Here is a 22901-nt window from a genome sequence, read left to right as displayed (position 1 = left end):
TCTCCTCATTTGTACAGTGGGATGACAACAGTCCCGTCAGGTTGCTGTATCTTGTCAGTCTCTGTAAATGTCAGTCTCTGTAAAGCTTGGTGCACTGCCTGCCTGGCCCATGATAATCTTGTATTCAGTAGACTAAAAGGTTTTATTTTATAATAATATAACTTTAAAAGATTACAAAATGCTGTGAAATGCCATTTAAAAACTAGATATTTGTATAGCTTTGCCTTCCCTGTAATGATGGTTTCATGTTATCAACTTAGAATCAAAATCATAACAATCCGGGCTTTTTATTTAGTAGAATCTTTGAAACTGCATCTCTATGAACAGTGCCAAGTACAGGACTACAGGTTGGAAAAGGAAACGCAAATACCACCATACTACTTTTCCAAAGACTCCACCACCACCGTGGTGGTTACCAGTAAAGAGGACTTGGAATAAGTACTGTACAGATTGGGGGTGGTGGAGGAGGGGAAATCTAAACTGGGGAGGTTTTGCTTCACTAAGAGAAGCTTCTGTTTTCAACCCTTAGAGGACATTAGCAGATGTAAATATGCCACACACATCTAAATCCCTAACTGAGTTCAGACTAGGATCAGCCTTACATTGCAAGGTCCTGGAAGGAAGGTAACCAAAGCTGTAATTAAGGTGGTGGTCTAGGCTGTCTAAACACATCCTTCAGGTGAGGCCTAGGTCCCAGAGTGAGTACGGGGCCAACAGTTATCGCCAAATATACGGCCCTCTGTATATGGACCGACATTGACCTTATTTGGACCCTGGGTTTGGCAACTTCAAAAATGGTTTACCTGTAAATCAACTATACTTCAATAAGGAAGGAAGGAAGGGAGGGAGGGAGGGAAGGAGGGAGGGAGGGAGGAGGGAAGGAAAAGAGAGAAAGAAGGAAAGAAAGGAAGGAAGCAGAGAGGGAGGGAGGAAGGAAGAAAGAAAGAAAGAAAATGATTTACCAAGAAAAAACAGAGTGAGGGGACTTTTCATCTACACCAACCATACCTCCTTCAGAAGGAGCTAGAGTAGTGTGTAATATTCAGCCAAGTGCCGACTGATTATTCAGGTAAGAATAAGGAGTTGTGTGGCTTTATTCCCCCCACTTCTTTACACATTCCTTCGGCTCAAGCCAGCTAAATTGGCTTCTTACCCGACGGAAATGAGGAAGCACTAAACCAATCCTCGTTTTCCAGGCATTTATCAGAGAGCTGGGCAGTCTTCGTCTGAGTGGAAAGGTCCTTAAAATTTACCAAAGCTAACCAAAGTTCAACAGGAAAGTAGGCGATTAATGGTTTACAGTCAAAAAGATGTCTCCACGTATTCCTTGGAAAATCATCGCCATATCAATATTTAAATACAATTCATAATGAGTCACATTTAAAGAGTCATATCCTTTATGCCACACTTCAGATATTTATCAGAAATTAGGAGGAGCTCGTGCTGCTGGGTAATGGTACGGCAAACTGGAGATGGCCCAAGGCAGCAAGAAGAGACAGCAGGAGATGAAAAAAAGGTGGATCAAGTTCAGATGTGAAATGGCTGTGGCTACACTTCAGCACATTTGGCTGAGGTTATTGGGGAGTCAGGCAAGCATCTACACTCCTAGCTTTCATGGAGTAAATAGAAACCCACGGCCAAAGATATCCAACGCTCGACAGAAAATATCCAAGGTTTCTGCACACCGTTCTGAAGCTTGACATTAGTCTCCTTTAACACTTAACTACATGTTTCATCAAATAAACGTCGAATTACTCCAAAGATGAACCTCAGTAGGTGTTAGTTGAAAGGGAGAGAGGGGGACGCTCAAGCTCCTTCAGTTTCTTTGAAGTTTTATTTTGCTTTCAATAAAAATTCAGATAGGGCTTCCCTGGTGGCGCAGTGGTTGAGAATCCGCCTGCCGATGCAGGGGACGCGGGTTCGTGCCCCGGTCCGGGAAGATCCCACCTGTCGCGGAGTGGCTGGGCCCGTGAGCCATGGCCGCTGAGCCTGCGCGTCCGGAGCCTGTGCTCCGCAACGGGAGAGGCCACAACAGTGAGAGGCCCGCGTACCGCAAAAAAAAAAAAAGGGTAGGATGTTGAGGAGAGCCAAAGGAATCTGGACTGGGTTTAAGGAGAAGGGAAGTGCAATGCCGTTCTGAAAAGAGAAAGCGCTTGATATAGAGAAAAAAACAGAAAGGCACCTAGACGATAGAATAGGTACAATTCACAAACATATTCCAAGTTGCAAACCAAATAAAGCGTTAGTCTAAGTGTCAAAGTGCTCAGATCCATCCAAGAGAATATGACTGAGAACTGGCAAAGACAACACTTCCCCAAACAAGCATTTATATAATAAAATGGCCTCTTCACACACGTTCCACTTTGTACTGGCTTGGTGACACCACAAGTACTCTGACTTCAGAAAGTCACATCAGGGAAAACCCAGGAAAGGCCAGGTTACAGAAGCCTCATTTACACCTCATTATCCAAGGTCTACACGGTAATGCCTGAAAGTTCAACCCCAGGTTTAGGCAGTTTTCCTTCTTCAAAATGAAAATTATCCAAGTCACTAACGTTAAAAACAGACCTATAGTCTGTGTTTTAATTCAGAAGAGAATTCCAGATGAGCTCAAGGAGGGTTCTTTGCTTCCCTACCAGAGAGCCTTATCGGTCTTCCTTACAACACCTCCAGGAAGAATTCTTGGTTGTTTACTGCAGGGTGGGCTGGAACATTCCATTAACAAGCTTTCAAAGGTATACACAAAACTTCCAGCTCTTGAAAATTTCAGAGGAATTACACAGTAGCTTGTTCGATATGAAGACATGATTTATTTACACCAAGACCGCCTCTTAAGAGTTTTTCCTTAAGATGGATCTAATTAGAAGTGTGCGTTACTTGCCACATTTGACCTACTCAACCTTTTGATATTAGGAGCTACAAAGATGATATAAATCTTTCATTCGTATTATTAAAATATTTGGTTTTTTTTAAACAATGACATGAAAACTAAACTCTTAGGATATGGTCTCAGGATATATTCACTAGCCATTTAACTATTTAGGAAAGAACGTCAACAGAGCATGAATACTTTAATTCCCATTTATCAGCCAGGAAACTAGCTCTCTGAGTGATTTGCCCAAGAGACCCACAAATGTATCACTGGTTTAAACTCATGTAGTAATAAATTTTTAAGATGTAAAAAGTAATTGCTTTTCTCCCTCAAGGTAGAATAATCTCCAAAATTAATACATTGATTTATGCCGAGCAATTATTCTGGGCCAACTATTGCCTTTAATTCTAGGAGAACAACAGTCAAGCAGACAGGGCTCCTATGTCCAAGGAGTTTCCCCATGAGGCTGAGAAATAATCGTTTGTCAGTCAGCTGATATAGATGGCAGGTAGTACAAATCAGACTAGAAGGTGAAGGCTAGAGGAACAATAAGAAATTGGTTACCAACCTTGCCATAAATTCATTGAGAGATTTTTATTTTTTTAAAGTCATGTTCAAGAGTCTCTGTAAGCTGAATTGCAAATTTCAGGAGTCAAGAGAAACCAGCACTTTAGAGCAAAAAGGACTAGACGCATAAGGAAATATAATTCCTGTGACAAAACATTAATGGAAAAATGATCTGCTATCAACCTTAGCACTGCAAACTTACCCAATCCAAGAAGAAACTCGAATCTACATTTTTCAAAGCACAGTTTATCAAAATAAAATGTTTTCTTTGTATAGAGACACTCCTTAGTCGCATGTCAGTCATTTCCACGCACCTCCCATTGTGTTCCTAGAGATTCCATCTCTCTGTGGAACAAAGGACCAGCAGCATTCATTCCTGGATTCAGGGAGTACCTTCCAGAGAATAAAGACTTGAAGGATCCTGCAAACCACTGTGTGCTTTTCTGAGACTCTTGAAAAAAGAACAACAGAAATTCTTCACTGTTTCTCCAGCTGAGCAGCCTGTCTTAAGGCAGTCAGGCCAGGAGGGAACAGCAGCTGGGGACGTTACCCCAAAAGGTCCTCAGGTACTGTAAGGATGCTGCTCGCTCGAGATCTAAAGCATATCCTTACTGTGTTTTAAGAACTATTCTTGAAGGCTTTTCCTTCAATTCATAATCCTAAAGTACTTTGTTTCTGATGAAAATGTAAGATATGTAAATGACTTTTCTACCGAGTGGTTACAACCTCTGAATTAAGTGAAATCAATCCTGAATTCCATATTCTCAAAAGAGAGAGTTACATAAAACTCTTTTTAAGTAATAGCCAGTTGAACTTGGAATATCCCACATGGCTTAGTCAAGTGGAAGAGATGGATCTACTGACAGCAGAATAGAGAAAGGACAGAGGTAATCATTGATCCATGCTGTTAATTCAATGATTATCTGCTAATATCTCTACCCTGTTTATACAGACCAACGCTCGTCTCACTGTAATTACTGGTGTGCTTGTTTGTCTTCACCAACTGTGAGCTTCTTAAAAACAAGGTAACAGGTCTTTGCATCTCTCAGCTCATTCAGTAAACAAACATTAATTCTACAAGATTTTAATGTGGTTTGTATTTTCCTACATTGCATTTAGCAGAGTAGAAAACTCCTACATCCATTGCTCATTTGAACTGCTTTTAAAAAGCTTAGTCTTAAAAACATGCTTACCAAAACAACCGATCTTTTTTTAAATTTTTTTAGAAAACCACTGATCTCTAAATAAAGGATGAATTCATCACCAAAGCAATACTTGCACCTTTTAACTATATAAAATAAAAATTTAAACTTACATCTTGTGCATCCAGCCCAATAATGCATTTGTAGAGCAGAAATAGAATTGTCTTCACACAACTGAAGGGGAGCTATGTAGGTACCCACAATAGCAGAAGATGGAGGCCCACAGAGAATGTTTCCTGGGGTTGGGGTATGGTGGAATTTAAACATCTAAGCCAATCATGCCCTGGGCTTCCTTACTGCAGCCACAGCAACTTTCCTGTTTATATTCCTCAATCGCAAAACCAAAACGACACCTTTACCCTAGCAAGTCACATGAGAAGACTCTTTAAAAAAATAAAGTAAGGAAAATATTATCTAGTGAACTGCTTGGAAATACACATCCAAAGGTATACCAGTCGCCCAGTTACTCATTTGTCATAAATTGCTGCTCAACCATCAATACCATGTCATGCCAGCTGATTACATATTCCAAGTACATAATCTACAACCTCAGGGCTTCAAAACAAAACATGACGTTTGGTAATCAGCCAGCCATATGGTGAGTTAGGGATACTCGAGGGTGCATAAGATGAAAAGTTAGCTGCAAAGAGCTATCACTAATGGATAAAGAAGATGTGGCACATACGTACAATAGAATATCACTCAGCCATAAAGAGAAACGAAACTGAGTTATTTGTAGTGAGGTGGATGGACGTAGAGACTGTCATACAGAGTGAAGTCAGAAAGAGAAAAATGAATTCCACATGCTAACGCATATATATGGAATCTAAAAAAAAAATGGTTCTGAAGAACCTAGGGGCAGGACAGGAATAAAGATGCAGATGTAGAGAATGGACTTGAGGACACGGGGAGGGGGAAGGGTAAGCTGGGATGAAGTGAGAGAGTGGCAAGGACATACATACACTACCAAATGTAAAATAGATAGCTAGTGGGAAGCAGCCGCATAGCATAGGGAGATCAGCTTGGTGCTTTGTGTCCAACTAGAGGGGTGGGATAAGGAGAAAGGGAGGGAGACACAAGAAGGAGGAGATATGGGGATATATGTATACATATAGCTGATTCACTTTGTTATAGAGCAGAAACTAACACACCATTGTAAAGCAATTATACTCCAATAAAGATGTTTAAAAAAAAAAAAAGAGCCATCACTGCCCTTTTTATTCTACTACCCAATTTAAATCCAACTGACTTGACCCTACAGAGTAGATGATCCCTAGCTATGCTCTCCCTTCTGAGGGCCTGCTCCTTTAGATCCATATGGAAGTGCCCATCCTAACATGTTAGTGGGGAAGGGTGCCAGGGGAAGGGGCGGGGGGAGATAAAGGAGCCACAGCTGCAGAGAATGCCATTGGCTAATTCATAAACTGAATTCATATAAAATGAGACCATCTGAGTAATCAGCCACATACAACCGGAATGTGTCCCATCTTGTCTAAAATGAGACCATTTTAAGACAAAGTACTGATTTAATAGTAAAAGTAGCACATGTTTATAGTATAGATCTTGGAGAGGGTATGAGAATGTCCTAGAGCCCAAAGCAGCTCACAGATATAGACAATAAATACCCGGCCATCACCTCAACTATAACTACACTTTGAATATGTAAAAAGGAAGCTTATTAAAATAAAAATTTTGCAAATAAAGTATCAATATCTAGAAATGTTTTAGAATGAGTAAGTTGTATCGCCAGATTAGATTTGCCTACTGGAACCCTGCATTATTATTTCTTAACTACAGGTTATTTCAGAAATCAATTCTCTATCACTGTAAAAACCTACAAACTTATTTAATAAGAATTCGATCATTAAGAATCAGCTTTAGGGCACTAGGCACTGTCCTGTGAGAGACCCCAGGGTTGACATGAAAACGCTTATCTCTTAGAATCTTAGTTCCCACTAAGGCCAGAGACACTCAGGAATGAGACAATAAAAGTTGAATACTGACCGCCAAGGATGACATGTAAATGAGGGGGTGAGGATTAAATCACAAATGTTGTCTTAACTGTATTCAACCCCCTACCCCCAAAGAAAACACTGTGATATTTGCTAAAGATTCATTACAAGCTGGTTCTCAGATGTGAAAGTACAGCCAAGGCCAACAACCTGAAATATGCCTTATCTGTATAGCATGATGTCACATGGCCACAAAAGACGCCCTTCTGTGCCTTTAGCCCTTACTGGACCATAGGTTTTGTGCCAGAAACTGACATCCAAAGTTGAAGGAAGCAAAGTCCTGGCATGGATGAACTCACCATTTAGAGTAAGTGGTCACAGCACAGAACCAGGGGCCATATTCATATCTACGTCATTAGGTTTATAATCCATTAATGTGTTAAGATTTAAAATCATACGCTCATCTGGAGGCCTAATACTCCTGACCTCACAAAGACTGTTACAAACATTCATTGGTTAAGGTGCTCACTACTATTGATCCATGACATTCAGTGACTTGCAAGTATGTATGAGAAACATAACCACAGCGAGCCCCAGCTTCCACTCACTGCGGTTTATGCCTGAGAAGACCTCACAGTCTAATACTATTTGTTTCCCAAATAACAATACGATTTCATTCCTCCTTTGACACTCTACCTTAGGAGGAAGCTCGGGTGCAGGAGCCATTAGTACTAATCACTCCATAACGTCCCAGGGCTTTAGTACAATTACCACTAAGGTTACCGCTTGGAAACAGAATCCTTACACTAATTGGAGTTCATCAGATATTCATCTTCATAGTAAGCACAACCGATGAGCTGAAATTTCCCATCCATAAATGGAAGTTACCTCAGCTGCCCAAGGACCTCAGCCTTTCAGAGGACGTGTGCGCTCCATGAATATAATGTCCTGTAGGCAACCTTTGACACTGAACAAATACGGAGTGCTTGCTAAGTCCCAGAACTGTAACGGATCAACCAAACTGACACACCCCTGCCTCCCAGGTTTTTCCACCTAGAGGAATGGAGACGTTAAATAATCACAGCAGTTTTGATGACTGTGGGGATAAAACTGCCAAGTGTTCTGACAGGTGTGGGGATAATCAAGAAAGCTGTCTCTGAGAAAGTGGCATTTTTAAGCCGAGGAGTACTCGGACAATGGGAAAAAAGGACACTCCCGGCAGAAGAACAGTGGGAAAGAGCTTGGAGCCTTGGGAGAACTGAGAGGCAGGCCGTGAACAGAGGGGGGGGGTGACGGCGAGGACCAGAGGAGGCTGAAGAGGAAAACAGAAGGTGAACACGCGGGAACTGACAGACCAGCAAAGGATTTTTACATTTTATTCTAAGTGTAACAGAAAGTCATGATAGAAAAGTCTTCAGCACAGGAATGCCATGATTAGACTTAGCAGAGGAAGACAGCAGTAATCGAGGAGAGGGATCAAACTTCGACTAGGTCCCTAGCTTAGTGTAGAGAGGAATGGGCGGATGTGAGGGCTAATATAAGGTAGATGCCATAGAGCTTTGTTAACAGGAAGAGCCCAGTTTTCTGGAATGAACGGAAGAAGGTGCTATTAACCAGAAGTCGAGCACTGAAAGAAGACCACAGACATTGGCTCGAAAACAGATGTGGCATAAACTAGTTAAAATAAAAAATTCAGGGCTTCCCTGGTGGCGCAGTGGTTGAGAATCTGCCTGCTAATGCAGGGGACACGGGTTTGAGCCCTGGTCTGGGAAGATCCCACATGCCGCAGAGCAACTAGGCCCGTGAGCCACAACTACTGAGCCTGTGCGTCTGGAGCCTGCGCTCCGCGACAAAAGAGGCCGCGATCGTGAGAGGCCCGCGCACCGTGATGAAGAGTGGCGCCCGCTTGCCACAACTAGAGAAAGCCCTCGCACAGAAACGAAGACCCAACACAGCAAAAATTAATTAATTAATTAATTAACTCCTACCCCCAACATCTTAAAAAAAAAAAAAGAACCTTTAAAAAAATTTCAACAGTAACTCACATTGCGGGTTTTATGCAGAAAATAATTTACCAGTGAAATTTTTTATAAAAGATATTAAACAGTACCAACTTTCAATTAGTTTAGGGCTGCTGGTTCATCTAGAATCATCACAGTGAATTACTGTATCCAATTAGACTGTGGCTTAGTGAGGTAATATTTTTACTGCCGTAGTTAACACAACATGACGTGACCTGCAGCTTGAAACAGAAAGGCAACGGCTGAATCACTTGAAAGGGCACTTTCAAAAGCTGTAAATTGCTTTTTGAAAAAGAGCATCTCCAAACTGTTCAGTGAAGACATACCCACATCCACATTTGTTGAGAATGCCCCTCAAAAAATCCCTTCAGGGGCTTCCCTGGTGGCGCAGTGGTTGAGAGTCCGCCTGCCGATGCAGGGGACGCGGGTTCGTGCCCCGGTCCGGGAGGATCCCACGTGCTGCGGAGCGGCTGGGCCCGTGAGTCATGGCCGCTGGGCCTGCGCGTCCGGAGCCTGTGTTCCTCAACGGGAAAGGCCACAGCAGTGAGAGGCCCGCGTACAGAGAAAAAAAAAAAAAAAATCCCTTCAGTATCACTACTTGTTTTATTACTTGGAAAGGCCCCAACATTCATGAGCCTTGATTTCTGTTGTCATCAAAGACTTCACATGACTCCTGACACTAACTTCCCACTGTTTACTGTCCCTCTGTGCAGAAACCTATCAAAACTCCAACCATTCTTCCCACATCTGCTTTCTGTTAAAGCCTGTATCTTCTAATGTCTTCAAGTCTCCATGCAACAAAACTTGCCCTGTGGTAGTACTCTGTATGGTGAATCCCTACCAACAAGCATGGATGCTAGAAGAGGATTTTAAACTGGCTTACACATCTGGTCAACTCTTCCATCTAGAGTAGGAAGGGCTCTTTACCAATGCCACTATTGGTAAGAGTTTTTTGTTTGTTTCTTTTTTGTTGTTGGTTTTTTCCCCCAGAATACCTCTATTTTAATTTACCCAAGACTGGCTAGTTCTTTACACGACATGGACTAGGTAAATCCTTCTCTCTTCCTTTTTCACTCTTGTCATTTTTAGGTATATGGATAACCAATGGGAAATGCTTCAAGCAGAGGAAAAACATGATCATACAGTGCTAGAATGAAAACTAGGCTTCACCACGTATTAATGCCTATTGACTGGTGGCGACTGCCTAGAGCACTGTGTTGAGAAGGATTCTGAGGCCTTATCCATAGAGCCAAGTCCATCCTGAGTAAAACAGAGGGAACGGTACCTGCATACATACTTTGCCAACCCCAGTCCAAGGGAGCCACAAAAACAGGCTTTGAATCACACACAGGATCTACCTTTTCCAGCAACGTGAATCTCAGGGAAATTAACTTCTCTGCATCTCATGTTGTCCAAAGAGAACACTACTTAGGTTTGCCTCACATGGACTTGTGAGGATTAAACCACAGGCTCCAGGGTAGCTCATCTTGAGGGCAGGGAAAATGGCATTTTGCACAGGGGCTTCGAATGTTCCTCACTGTAAACCACCTTTCGTAATATGAAACATGAATTGTTATGAGCTGTGTCCCCTCCTCCCACAGATTCATATGTTGAAGCTCTAACTTCCAGTGCCTCAAAATGTGACTGTATTTGGAGAGAGGGCCTTGAAGTCCAATAGGACTGATGTGTCCTTATAAAAAGAGATTGGGACATACAGAGACACCAGGGGTGCACGCACGCAGATGCAAGACCCCGTAAGGACACAGCAAGAAGGAGGCCATCTGTAAGCCAGGGAGGGAGACCTCAGAGGAAACCGAACGCCCTGACTATCCACACCTTGACTTTGAAATTCTAGCCTCCAGTCTGGGGTATTGTGTTATGGCAGCCCTAGCAGATGAATACAGGAACAAAGCATCCCTGCCTCTGCCATTCCTATCCCTGCAAGAGCATCTCCACCCTCCTGTTCCTTGCCTTCCTCCTCACGTGCTCTAGTCTCCTTTTCTCCCCAGAAAACTCTAGAAGGAGGGGGCGGTGCGGGGCTTGGAAACGAGGTCATTGACCGCTGATCTAGAACGATGTCGCTTTGCTTCCTGTAGCGCACTTACCAGAAATCCTGCCCACGCAAGGGGAATCCAGACACTCTTAAGAACAGAAAGGAATGGCATTCCCCTCTCTCCATCCAGAAATATGGCTGCAAAAGTACCTCGTTGAAACTTCCCTCGAGTGTAGCCATCTGCTCCCTTTCAGAAGGATTTTACACAGCTCACTATTTCACAAGAAATGCTATTGTATCCAAAGGCCTCTCCCTCTCTCGAGATGAGATGGTTTAATTAGCTAGGGTGGTAGTTAAATGTGTTATCAGAATCAGATTTCAATGGAAATTCATCCCCAGCCAACTCACATCTCACACTAACCGTGGTGCACGTTAGAGATCTAAAACATTTATTCTGGTAGTTAGATATTTTCTCTACTAGGTAAACTATGCAAACAATTGCTAGCATGTCAGGGCCTGCTGGTTTGCCACGCTGTGAGCTGCTAACATTAATTGTATTATATTATGCTGTCTAAATACCCTAAGGGTTTGGGGGTGGATTGTTAGATATATCTCCCTCAGGTCACACCCTCTTCCAACAGAAATCATGCTCAACTCGAAACTGGCTTGAGGGTTTTTTTCACTCCCCTTAGAAACTTTTGCAGTATTACATCATTCTGGACTTCTTTATCTGGGATTCTTGGCTATCTCACTACAGGTATGACAAAGGATACTCCTTAGGTAGTATGCCTAGCAGAGTGGATCAATAGCAGGAAAGAGATATGCAAGCAGTAGTTCTTGGTCTTACAGAAGGCAAGTTAAAGGGGGTAGCATGGGGACAAATCCTAATTTAACTGGGGACAAATCCTAATTTGCCACCTGCTTCCTTTAACCACCACTTCTCCATTTAACACGGTACTATTTGTTGCAGGGAAATAAGGATACAGTCAAAGAATGCGTTACTATCGACAACATTAAAGTTTAAAGTACAACAATGGGATTTTTTTTAAGCAGGAAGGACTAATTAACATGGTTGATGAGGTAGAGGGATGTGAAGCCTGTTGACATTCAAATTCAGTTTTTCAGGAGTTCATTTTTTGGTTATATTCTCAGCACTCAGAGTTGGGAGTAAATCAAACATCATAGCTTAGAAATATTAATGGAACTCCTTTCCCATTTAAAACTACGACTCTTACCTTTGTGAAATCACGTGTTATAATCCCATCAGGTGGTTGCTTCTCTCTGCATTGTAGCCAGTTGAGTTCTCCTAGGACAACCCTCATACCCAACTACCCACCCATCCACCCACCCAGGAGACTTTATTATGGATGAAATCGAAGCTAAGCTCTCTGGATAGTGGAAACAAAACCAGTAAGAATAGAAAGGGTGGAGGTAAATGGAGTGAGCTACTAGCTCTGTCTCTTACACCAGTGAAACTTTCAGTGAGACTTTTCCTTAGTCAACCACCAGATTAGGTGAGGAAGAAGAAACATGAAGAAGAAACATGTGTTTCACATGAAGAAACACATACCTGGGAAACCATCAATCTTGTATTAACAACCTTCTTGAGAACATTGCTACAAACACCTGTTACTATTTGTCTGAAAACCACACACTGAAAGTGCTGGCAAAGTCCAGTTGGGTAAGCCCTAGGAATTCAAAGCTTGAGGTCTCAACAAAAGATCACCAGGGCTACTGAGGAAACCCTAGTGCCACAATAACCTCTGGTCAATAAGGGTAGTATCCACTGAGGCTGGGTGATCACGAGACCCTCCAAGAGCTATTGTCACCAACTGTTAACTGAGACTCTTCCTTCCTTCCTTAGGAAAATGAGTCATTCAGAAAAGATTCCAGAACACCTCATTTAATCATTTAAGTCTTTAGTGAACACCCAAGTGGTCATATAACCTCACCCTACCTTCTTGATGGAATGCAGGATAAAGGAGGAGAGAAAGTCATCTCAAAATCTCTCCACCTGTAAGTCACTGATTTCTCTCAATTTTCTTTTTACCCAATAATCTTAAATATGCCGAAAGCAAATACAGATGATGTTATCTTGTATTGAAACAGCTGAGGACGTTTGTAAAGGTCGGAGACAGCAAATATTCCTATAGCTCCTACAGTTTCCAAGACAAGCTCAGAGAAGCTTAAAACAGTACTCTGTGACTACGCAACGATTCCAAGGAGACACTCTTCTCTATAACCTTAAGAAACTGGGATGTCCTCAGTTATTAGATGGTTCCTATTATTTTCTCTTTTGATATACTATTTTCCCAATTAGATCTTGTTACTATTTAACTTGGCTATCGTATTAGTCTGTGTGGCAATTGCGTTTTGAATGCCTGTCAGTGGGTAAATGATGTGGGTCTTTTCAAAATCACTTGGCCAAGCAATCCAGGAAACTTGTAATTTAGAAAGCTTAACCAGGAGAAGCTGTTCTCTGACATCTTTTTCTTCATAAACTTACAAAAAACTTTTAATTTGGGTTTATTTCAGGAATATATCCATTTCTGAACCTGCAAAACTAAGCATTACAAAAACTGTGATGCCCCTTGCTTATTGCAGGTTTCCCTGGGAAACAATATAAATTTATCCAAAACTTATTCTCCACTTACTGAAGTGACTAGAGATTATTTTAAATATGAAATTAGAACTCTCTTATCCAAAACTAAACTTATCACAGCTTCTCCAAATACAGATGCACATAAACAGTTTACACTGCTAAAATCCGTTTCAAACATCTGAATACGAAGCTTCATGAAGTGTTTTAACACCTTAAGTACTTAAGTTCCATATCTTAATGACTACTTCAGAAACGTACAGCCCTTTTAAATCCTCTAAATCGGCCCAAATACTATAAATGATAATTTTAAAGAAAAAAGATTAAACCTCATGTTTCACGCAGCTCTCAAACCAATAAGCCAGATGACACTAGTAATCGGCGTAAAAGCTCGTGTCCATCACCTCTCCACAGCACTGTGCACGCTGGCTTTTCCAGGAGATTCCGGAGCATTTCGAGAGTACCATGCTCGACTGCTCCGCTCACTCTACAGCCCCAAATTAGTCTAAAACCAACTGGCTTTCTTTTCAAACTCCTACCCTCCACGTGCAGGCTCCAAACCCTGCAACGCTGTTTATTCTAGGAGGAAAACAAAGATATGACATGAAAATTGAGTTTTCTGGGCGAAGTTGTTTTAATGCATGCCATAAATTCTTTGGCATCTAAAGGAAACCACATGCCTATAATGTAAGAAAAAAAAAAAGAGAGAAGTTGAGGGGGAAAGATGGCGCGTAGATAAAGCAGTAGCGGGCAGTAAGCACGAGTGGTGTTATCAAAAGGCAGAATGGCTTCTCTCTGCTGGAGAGGGGAGACAGGGCATCAGGGAGAGAAACAGGGTCAGCACTGGGTTTTCAAAAACTGGTATCAGAGTCAAAAAATGGTTTTTTTTTTAAAGTTATAGACAGTAAGAGCTTGACTCAATCAGACAGAAGGGAGGGCCCATAGGAGTGAGGCTTTATTGAGAAATAACCTGGGTTTCCACTCAGCCACTAACCAGCTCAGGGGACCTTGAATAAGCCACTAACTTTTCTAAGGTCCTTTTGAGTTCCAAAAGAAGTGTTTTAGTCATGAGCTTTCAAACCTTCTGTTACAATGAGGCAAGTACTTACAAAGGACTGCGGTTGAGTTAGGATGGTATTTACAAGCAGCCACCAACCTTCTGTAAATGAATCTTATGTGGGGGCAGAAGGAAAATGGGGTCACAAATTTAGGACTTGGTTTATTTCTAATCAGGCAACCCTAACTACATAGCTGGAAGAGGGCTGACCAGTATCCCTGATTAGTATTTCAAAGGTAGAATCACAGGTAAGGCATTTGAAGGATTCCTTCCACTTGGGAAGTGTCACGAGGAAAGTGAAGGCGGCAACCAAACCCACATTTCTCTCCAGTCCTGAAAAGCATCCCTCATTCTCACCGTCATCATCCCAGAAATAATTTAAGGATGTCAGCCCATGTTCACTACGACGGGAAGCATTTCTAATCTAGAGATCACTTAATGTATTTACAGATTAAATATTTATTAGACACTGTATCTCTTCTAAGACAAATAATTTTTCATTGAAGAACTTAGTACAACTCTCTCTAAATGAATATTGAAGAAGTTAATGTGTTACAATATGTTATCCATTTTATCAAGTGTCCGTGATTACGTGAAATAAAATGGCCATGGTTTATGGGAAAGACAGCAGCATTGGCCAGTGGAATAGGGCTATGAGACATGGATTCAAATTCTATCAATTTCTATTAGCTCTAGGATCTTATGTACATTATTTAACCCTCTATTTTTTCCTTTATTCACAGGTAAAATGCATCTTACAATTTGTTTGAGGGCATAAATTGCAATTAGAGCACATGATATACAATCAATAGTCAACAAGTGTCCAATTTCGTCCCTTAACTTCTCCAGATTTAAAAGAAAAAAACCTTTGATGGAGGAAATTTCTCAAATGATAAAATCACTATATCCAAAACCTCTTTCCTATACTGAATACCTGATAGATAAAGTAAAATATAATTTCCTTCCTGATTCCTTAAGATTCAAACTCCTGTTTAAAGAAACTATTAAAAAAAAAAAATTTAGCCAAAATGAGAATGATTTTACCTTCACTCAGCAGCCAAGCCCAGTGTCCTGAAGGAGAAACACAAATCACTCAGGCAGGTCCCTGAATTAAATGCCTGAAGGATTCCAGGATGAACCACCTCAAATAGCTGAAATTCCCAAAAACTTCCCTTTTTTTTTTTTTTTTCTTTTCAAAGAGGCCACGGTGACTAAGGCTGCCAGAGAGACAATTATTTCTAAAGATTTTGTCAACAGATGACAACACCTTCAACATTCCTGAGTAAGACAAGCTTTAGTTTTTACTCCTGGTGTGGGTGGTAGGGATGTGGCAAAGTGAAAACTTATCTAAACTGGTTTATATCAATCTTTGCAATAATGACTAAAACACTCCTTTCTTATGCTGATGGATGCACCTTGATTCAGGGCACAACAAAGCCAAGTCTCTTGAGGAATATGAATGAATTATGTCTACACCCAAGGTTATCCATCTCAACATAACAAACCAGCGAGCCTTTCTCTGAAGGTCTCTCAATTTCCAAGGACTTTCATATTATTGTTTTATACTGTAATACCAATCAATACAGAGGCTGGGGTTCTATGACTCTACCCATTTTGGACTTTCAAAACTAGTACAAGTGTCCTGGCAACATATTCAAGGTATCATAGCTATACTCGGAGGATTTTTCCAAACCACAGACTTCTATGTTCTACCAACTGTCCAGGGTACCACCACCAGCTTGTCTTGCAATAATAATCTTTGAAATAAGCATATAAACAGCTATAAATGTAGAGGATGAAGTACAGAAAGCTGGTCCTCTCACAACTTTACAGTATATGTGCATTATAAAGATGCACAGAATGTGTGTGAGGCATTGTCCTAGGTCTCTGACTATTTTACTTAATCCTTACAATAACTCTATATTATAACCCCCATTTTAGAGATGAGAATTGAAGCACAGAGAAGCTAAGCAATTTGCCAAAGGTCACACAGCTAGTAAATGGTTGAGACAAGATTCTTAACCCAGTGAATCTGGCTCCACACCCAGCCCGCCAAGTCACGCTTTCTAAATATCATACTTCCTACACAATGTACAGTGGCTGAGCCCTATATTTCAAGGAGAAGTTCAAGGAACAAACCCATGAAGTCCAGTCCTTCCTCCCTCGTCCAAAATGAACAAGAAAATAAGAAATCAAGTCAAAAACAGGTTCAGAAAGTGTTTAAGAGATAAGAAGGAAATGTTGTGTAAATACTTTGCCCTCCTCACTGAACACCATTTTCTTATATTATCTTGAAACGTTTCCTTATGACCTGGTTCCCTGTTGTGCTTGCAGATGACTTCCATTTCTAAGTCTCTAAAGCTTTCAGGAATTTATTCCTAGACTTCGAAGCATGCTCGAGCATAACCTTCCCTCACTGACTGCCTTCGCTAGTCAAAAAAATCTCTGCTTTCCCTGTTTTTGTTCAAAACTTCTACTGCCTTTGGAAAGCCTGATTTTTAAAGTTACTTAAACCCTCAGGGTGCAGAAGAGGGAAAACACACTCTGAGACTCTGCATCCATCTCATCCCATTTCTGAGCTCCAGAGGGGAAAAAGGCTGTGGTCTAACCTCACTGCTTCTTAGGCTTGTGTTTTTTCAAAATTACAATTTCACTATATCCTGGTAAGAATCTGATTCCCTAAATGATTATCTTTTACTTTTGATAAGGTTTACTGGACGTTTTTTCTCACATGGCACTTACCTAGTTCTCTGTCTTAATAGCAGCGGAGGGAATGGCATTTAACAAAAATCTTCCTTTGGCAGGCTGGGAACTTCTGTGGTTTTAAGACTACCCCTGTATTTTCTCAAAAGAACTTAAATGCCATCTCTTGAGTTACATAAGCAGCCATGGGAAATTCAGTGAGGGTGGCCATCCTAGCTTCATTCAATCCACTTTGGGGCAAATTCCCATACAGCATCTCACAGAATTTCAAATTATCTGCATGAGGTTTGAAATATCCTATTTCTGACTGAATACACCGAAACCCTCAGGTCTTAATCAGCGTGGAAACAAAAATACAGCTCAATATACAGAAATTAGTTACCGATGTCAATCACACTGATGACTGCTGAAAATGCAGACTGAGAGGTTAGGCCGGGCCCCTAAGAGCCAGCCACTGTACTTATGCACTTTTCAGACATTATGTGTGGTCCTCATTATAGCCTAAAATTAGGAATTATTACTCCAATTATACAATTGAATAAAGTGAAATTCAAAGAGGTTTGAAGTAATTTGGCCAAAGTGGCCGAGCCAGTGCCTAGAGATTTTTCAAACTGACTCTCTTTTCCACTAACTACATCCTAGGAAACCTCTCCATCAAGAGTATTTGCTCTTTAATAAACATTCCGGCTATGCACAAGCTCAGTTATTTCCTGATACTAATCCACCAGAATTAAGCTGTAAAGTTCACACTGCATTGTATTATCCAAAGTCTTAAGAGGCAGAATAAATGCAAAGGATTCAGTGAGTTGAGAAAACTTGATAAAATGACAGATTCCGCACCCATTCCCCCCACCCCCAGAACTTCAACCCATACACATGCTCGGTTTTCCCTTAGCAGTTACCTGGTTTCCAGTTTACCAGCTAAAACAATCATTAAGAAGATGTTAATCTTTTGATAAACAGGGTGTAAAATGAGTAGGTAAAAACTACCTATTAGAAAGATAAAGACCTAAGCAAATCAGAGCATGGCTCTCAACAGAAGCAGACACCAAAGGCAATTGCTTTGGACAAATAGTTAGCACGCCTTTTCTGAATATTTTTCAAAACAAAATTTTACAAATGATAACAAAAATAAGGCAAAGCAACTTTATTATAAATCTTTTATTTAGGAAGCATTGTTTATTACAGCTTTTAAAGGGCTTTAGGTGAATGTTTAAGCCCATAAATGAACATGTTAATTTCAGATGCTCAATGCAACCCATCTGTTTCAGGGGTACATGGGTAAAAATTGGAAATGAGCGTCTCAGTAGACTAGTTAGGTTCTCCCGTCTATATACATACTGAGAAAAACAGAAAATTGATTACTTTCCGAAGACCATTATGAAGTACTGTAGAATGATATTCTACACCAACTAGTTTAGTTTCATGTCATTAATAAAATTTTATTTCGTAACATGAGTATATATGTATAAATTGTGTATGAGTATATACACGGCACCTTACTCGCTTTAAAAATGGTTTTGGATTTTGCCATTTTTTTACAAAACTACAGTGACTATTACAGACATCCATTGTACAGTGACCTAAGTTTTTCATACTCCACTTATCTTGACCACGGAATGAAAATGGTTTAAAATTCTTGTTAATGTGAAATTTTTTTTAAAAAGACAAAAATTAAAGAGACAGAATATGTCACACCTTAGATTATAATATGGTTTGGTCTAGTAAATCCAGGAAGATGTAAAGATGCCTCCAAAGAGAGGGAGCCAAAGCCCATAGGGCTCTTCTGTTCAAATTAGATGTTCAAATTAGGGTGGTCTGTGGGGAGGAAAGGTCCTCCTGTGCCCACATAATCACAGCGTGAGCACCAGTTAAGGAGAGATGCGCCACTGGCGCCACTGATAATACTGTGTAGTCATTGTTGGCGCATTTTGTCAAAAGGCCCAACTCCCTTTCTCTGCCTGTTAAAGCTTGACAGAAAGCTAGCTGGATAAAAGAAAAAGGTAACTGATCATTTATAATTCAACTTAAGAATTATCTTTCTCAAAAACCTAAGATTCACTGAATTGAGGACATATTGGCATATATTTGCTATTGCATGTGGTCTATATTGACTCATCTCAAAAACATAACCTAAAGGAAAAGAAAAAAAACAACAAACAAAAAAACCCTACATCTAGCCCTCTAAACCATAAAAAAAAAAAAAAAACACTCAATACTAAAGAGTAGAGAGGGTAGCAGGCAGCCACCCTACCAAATAAAGATCCTGATACAGTAAACTTGATCAATATCAAGTTTTATTAAAAGGAACAAAAGAGATGATTTCCATTTTCCTGCCACGTGTTGTCTTGCCAGGGTGTACGGAGAATACTTAGGCATAAAATTCTCTCAAGCATAACGTACCATTGTGAAAATATTATTAATATTTAGCTCCTTTTTATACACACAGTAAGTCTCCTTTTAGTTGGTAGAACAAACTAGCCCAAAAAGAGGCCATAATCTGGTTACTGCATCACTGGAAAAAAAAATCAGTCATCAACCATCAAGTGTGTGTGTGTGTGAGAGAGAGAGAGAGAGAGAGAGAGAGAGAGAGAGAGAGGATGGCTCATGGCTTCTGTTAGACACAGAAAAATGAAGAATTTAATCAACCATCTTCACACCCCAGCAGCCCCAGCTGCTTCTTCCTCTCCTATCAGTGGATTTCCATCTCCATGGGGTTCCTCTTTGGGATTCCTAATGAAACAATGAGGTACTAGGAATCAAGAGAAAACAGACAGCGTTAGGATCCTGACAAGGTAACCCTTTTTCTCAGCTCTGGGTTTTGTAGGCCATCTTGTTCGTATAAATGCCAAAATGTCTTAATTTTTCCCAAGGAGTGACACTAGGGGCAATACCCACTGTCATTTCTGAGACCAAGGTCCCTTAATCAAATGGCCAGCAGCAAAAATCTGTCAGACAAACGGTTAATTGATGCACATGAAGACAGCCACCATCACTGCAGCGCAATACGTTACAGGAAAGAGAATAATGAACAGCACGAGAAAGGAAAACAGCAGTGTTCGGTTACAAAAATATTTCATCCCCAGTTTGCCCTCATCGTCAAGGCTAATCTTATTTTTCATCAATTGAAATCGCTAAGAAAGCAAGAGATGAGATAGCCTGGAAAAGAAGAAATACACACACAAGGGGGGAAAAAAAACTGTCATCTGTATCCAGCGGTTTCACGCAACGTTTAGGGCAAACGCCTTTGTTCCTGGGCTTGGGAAGGGAGTGGGGGGGGGGGGTGGGTGATGGAAAGATCAGATAGGGCTGCCTGGGCCCTCCACTCCCTGTTCTCCGGCGCATGCGCCAGGCCAAGACAAAGGAATAGGTAATTACAGTCCTGATTCATTCATTTTGCCCGCAGTACTGAGGATCTGCTGGCCCCGGCTGTAATCCTAGGGAGGTTGATCCACACCCCTATTGCAGGAAGACCACCTCTAGACTAGTGTTTGATTTTTAACCCGCCACAGATGTGCTAGTGGCCTCGCGGCAGACCGAGGTGTGGTGTCAATCCTGGTCAAGGTACTAAAAATGCACCCGTGTGCGCTGTGCTAATTTAAGCAGAGTGAAAATTACACAGGCAAAGACTGTTCACTGAGTCCGTTTCAAGGCGGACATGTCTCCGAGGAAGCAGATCAGGAGGCCAGCCAAGCGTTCGATGAATATTCATGAAAGAATGCGGTTTGTAGCCACGCTTTGTGTGTGTGCGCGCGGACCCAGGGATTCTGCAATTTTTATTCTTGGGGTGGGGGGCGGGTAGGCGGGGGCGATTGGGCGAGGAGGGCGAACAAGGGCCGAGAGTCGGCTTTCAGTGTTAGCGCTTTAGGCAAAACCTGCTAAACCCCAAACCTTCGCTCACAGCCGGGCTGGGCGGTCAGGGGCCGCGCGCTGTCAGGTTCAAGCTCACACCCTCCCGGCCGGGCCCGCGACAGGAGGCACTCAGCGCATTCTCCGAACCGAATACTCGAAAACATAAAATACTCAGATGTAGCCCACGGGTTCATGGGAAGGCAGTTCAGCCACGACCGAGGCTGGGGCTCTGATCTGCTCAGCTGTGCTTCTGGAGGCACGTTGTCGTGTGAACCTCGCGTTTCCTTGGCCACCCGAAGCCAAGATTCAGGAGTCCCACAGGTCAATAAACCCATCTGCTGAACCAAAAGGCCGCCTCCTCCCTTCGGATCATACCAGATTCCCCGTATTCCTTCTCCCCTCCCTCCCCCCCGCCCCACCGCACCCCACCCTCCATCTTCTGCTGCTGCGCCCCTCGCACCAAGCGCTTTCTTCCCGGCTCTGGACAGGGCCAGTGGCAGATACTCTCCCCTCGGCCTCCCAAAACCGTCTCTTCGGGACGCAATTCATTTAAAGGGTTTCACATTTGGCAATTTCCTCCTTAACTAGCAGCTTCCCTCCCACCGCCCACCCCCAACTCCGTTTATCAGGCTCACCAACCCCCCATCCTCCCCGCCCTGCGAGCGGTCGAAACCACCCACCTCGGGGCCCCCCATCACCCCAGATGCCCGAAGCGCGACGGAGGCCTCACGGAAGGGGACCGCACGACCCGCGCCGTCTAGTGGGGAACGCACCACTCCCTCCCCGCCCCGGGCTGCGGCGCCGAGAGAGAACAAAGGGCCTCGGGGGTGGGGCGGGGGCAGAGTGGGGAACGGAGGCCCCCGGTGGCCTGCAACCCGGGTCCGCGGCGGCAGCTGGGCCACCGGGGCGCGCCTCCTTACCGGATCTGGGTGCCTGTGCCGCCCCTGGGTGAGCGCGGTGCCGCGGAGGGGCCCGGGTCGCTGGCGTCGTCCGGCCGGGTGCCTGGCCGCTGGCGGTGGCTCTCTCCCCGGCTCGACGGCGGAGCCCGGAGCGAGGAGCGAGTTGGAGCGCTGCCGCCGCCGCCGTCGCCGCTGCCGCTACTGCTGCCGCCGCCGCCGCTGCAGCCTCTGCATTTCTCGCGCTCGCGCTCCCCCTCCCCTTCCTGCCCAGCGCCCTCCCCCGGTGCGTGCCCGCCCAGCCTCCCTCCTCCCGCTCACCCCGCCCACCTCGCTCCCCTCCCTTCGCCTCCATCCCGGTGCCCCTCCCGCCTCCCCTGAGTTCCCCGCCGCGCTGGGGCCCCGCCTGTCTCCCTTCAAATCCCCTCCATCCCGGTTACCCCCACCTCCCTTCTCCTCTAAACGGCTGGTCCCTTCCTTTCCTCCCCTTCCCTCCATCCCTGTGCCCCTCCTGCCTCTCTACATCATATCTGAACGCCGGTTTCCCACTCCCTCCCCACCTCCCCTCCCCTCTTCTCCCGTCCCCTGCTCCCCACCTCTGTCGCCTCCCCTTCCCCGCGGCGCCGGAGATGTCCGTGGGCACTACTCTCTGTTTTTCTCAGTCTCTCTCTCTCTCTCTCACTTTCTTTCTCTCCCTCTATTTGGAACGGTTGGATAAGAAGTGCTCGGGCTCTCGCTCAGACTCCAGGGGCTGCCTCGAGGTGGTGAATGACGCCCCCTGCCACCTGCTACCCTTCTCAGCATCCCAACCCGGCCGCTCGCAACGTCCGGCTGAGATTCTGATCCCCGGGCAGGCAGTGAGGTCGGGGGTGACCTGGTGGCTGCCCTCAGCCCATCAGGACAGATGCCCGCACGGTTGACAGTGACCTCCAACTGCAGGCGCGTCTGGGCGGCGCCCCGGCCGACTGAGTGCGCTCGGCGGGCGGCGGGCGTACACGCTGGGCTGAGCCGGGAAGGCTGCGGCTTTGGGCAAGCGCGGCGCTAAGGTTCAGCTGGCCGGCCGGGCGGCGTAGCCCCTGCGAGGATGCTCTCAGGACTTGGGAGAGGAAGGAGGGAAGAAAAGAGCCCTAGGCAAGGAGCCGTCGGGTTTTTTTTTGATGCCTGTGCTTTAATGGAGGCACCGGTTC

The 22901-nt window shown here is 43.5% G+C and overlaps 1 protein-coding gene across 1 annotated transcript in view; it reads right to left on the bottom strand.

The window, feature by feature from the left end:
- Positions 1–21950, bottom strand: part of BASP1 (brain abundant membrane attached signal protein 1) — a 54415-nt gene extending 32465 nt beyond the window's left edge. Inside the window, exon 1 of the mRNA XM_065875074.1 lies at positions 21739–21950. The gene's annotated coding sequence lies outside the window, so the exon portion shown is untranslated. The remainder of the gene's footprint in view (positions 1–21738) is intronic.
- Between the last annotated feature and the right edge of the window lie 951 nt (positions 21951–22901).

The sequence above is a fragment of the Phocoena phocoena genome, chromosome 3, assembly GCF_963924675.1.
Source record: "Phocoena phocoena chromosome 3, mPhoPho1.1, whole genome shotgun sequence".
Classification (NCBI taxonomy): domain Eukaryota; kingdom Metazoa; phylum Chordata; class Mammalia; order Artiodactyla; family Phocoenidae; genus Phocoena; species Phocoena phocoena.
The sequence above is the reverse complement of the archived record's forward strand: the minus strand, read 5'-3'. Positions and strand labels throughout refer to the sequence as shown.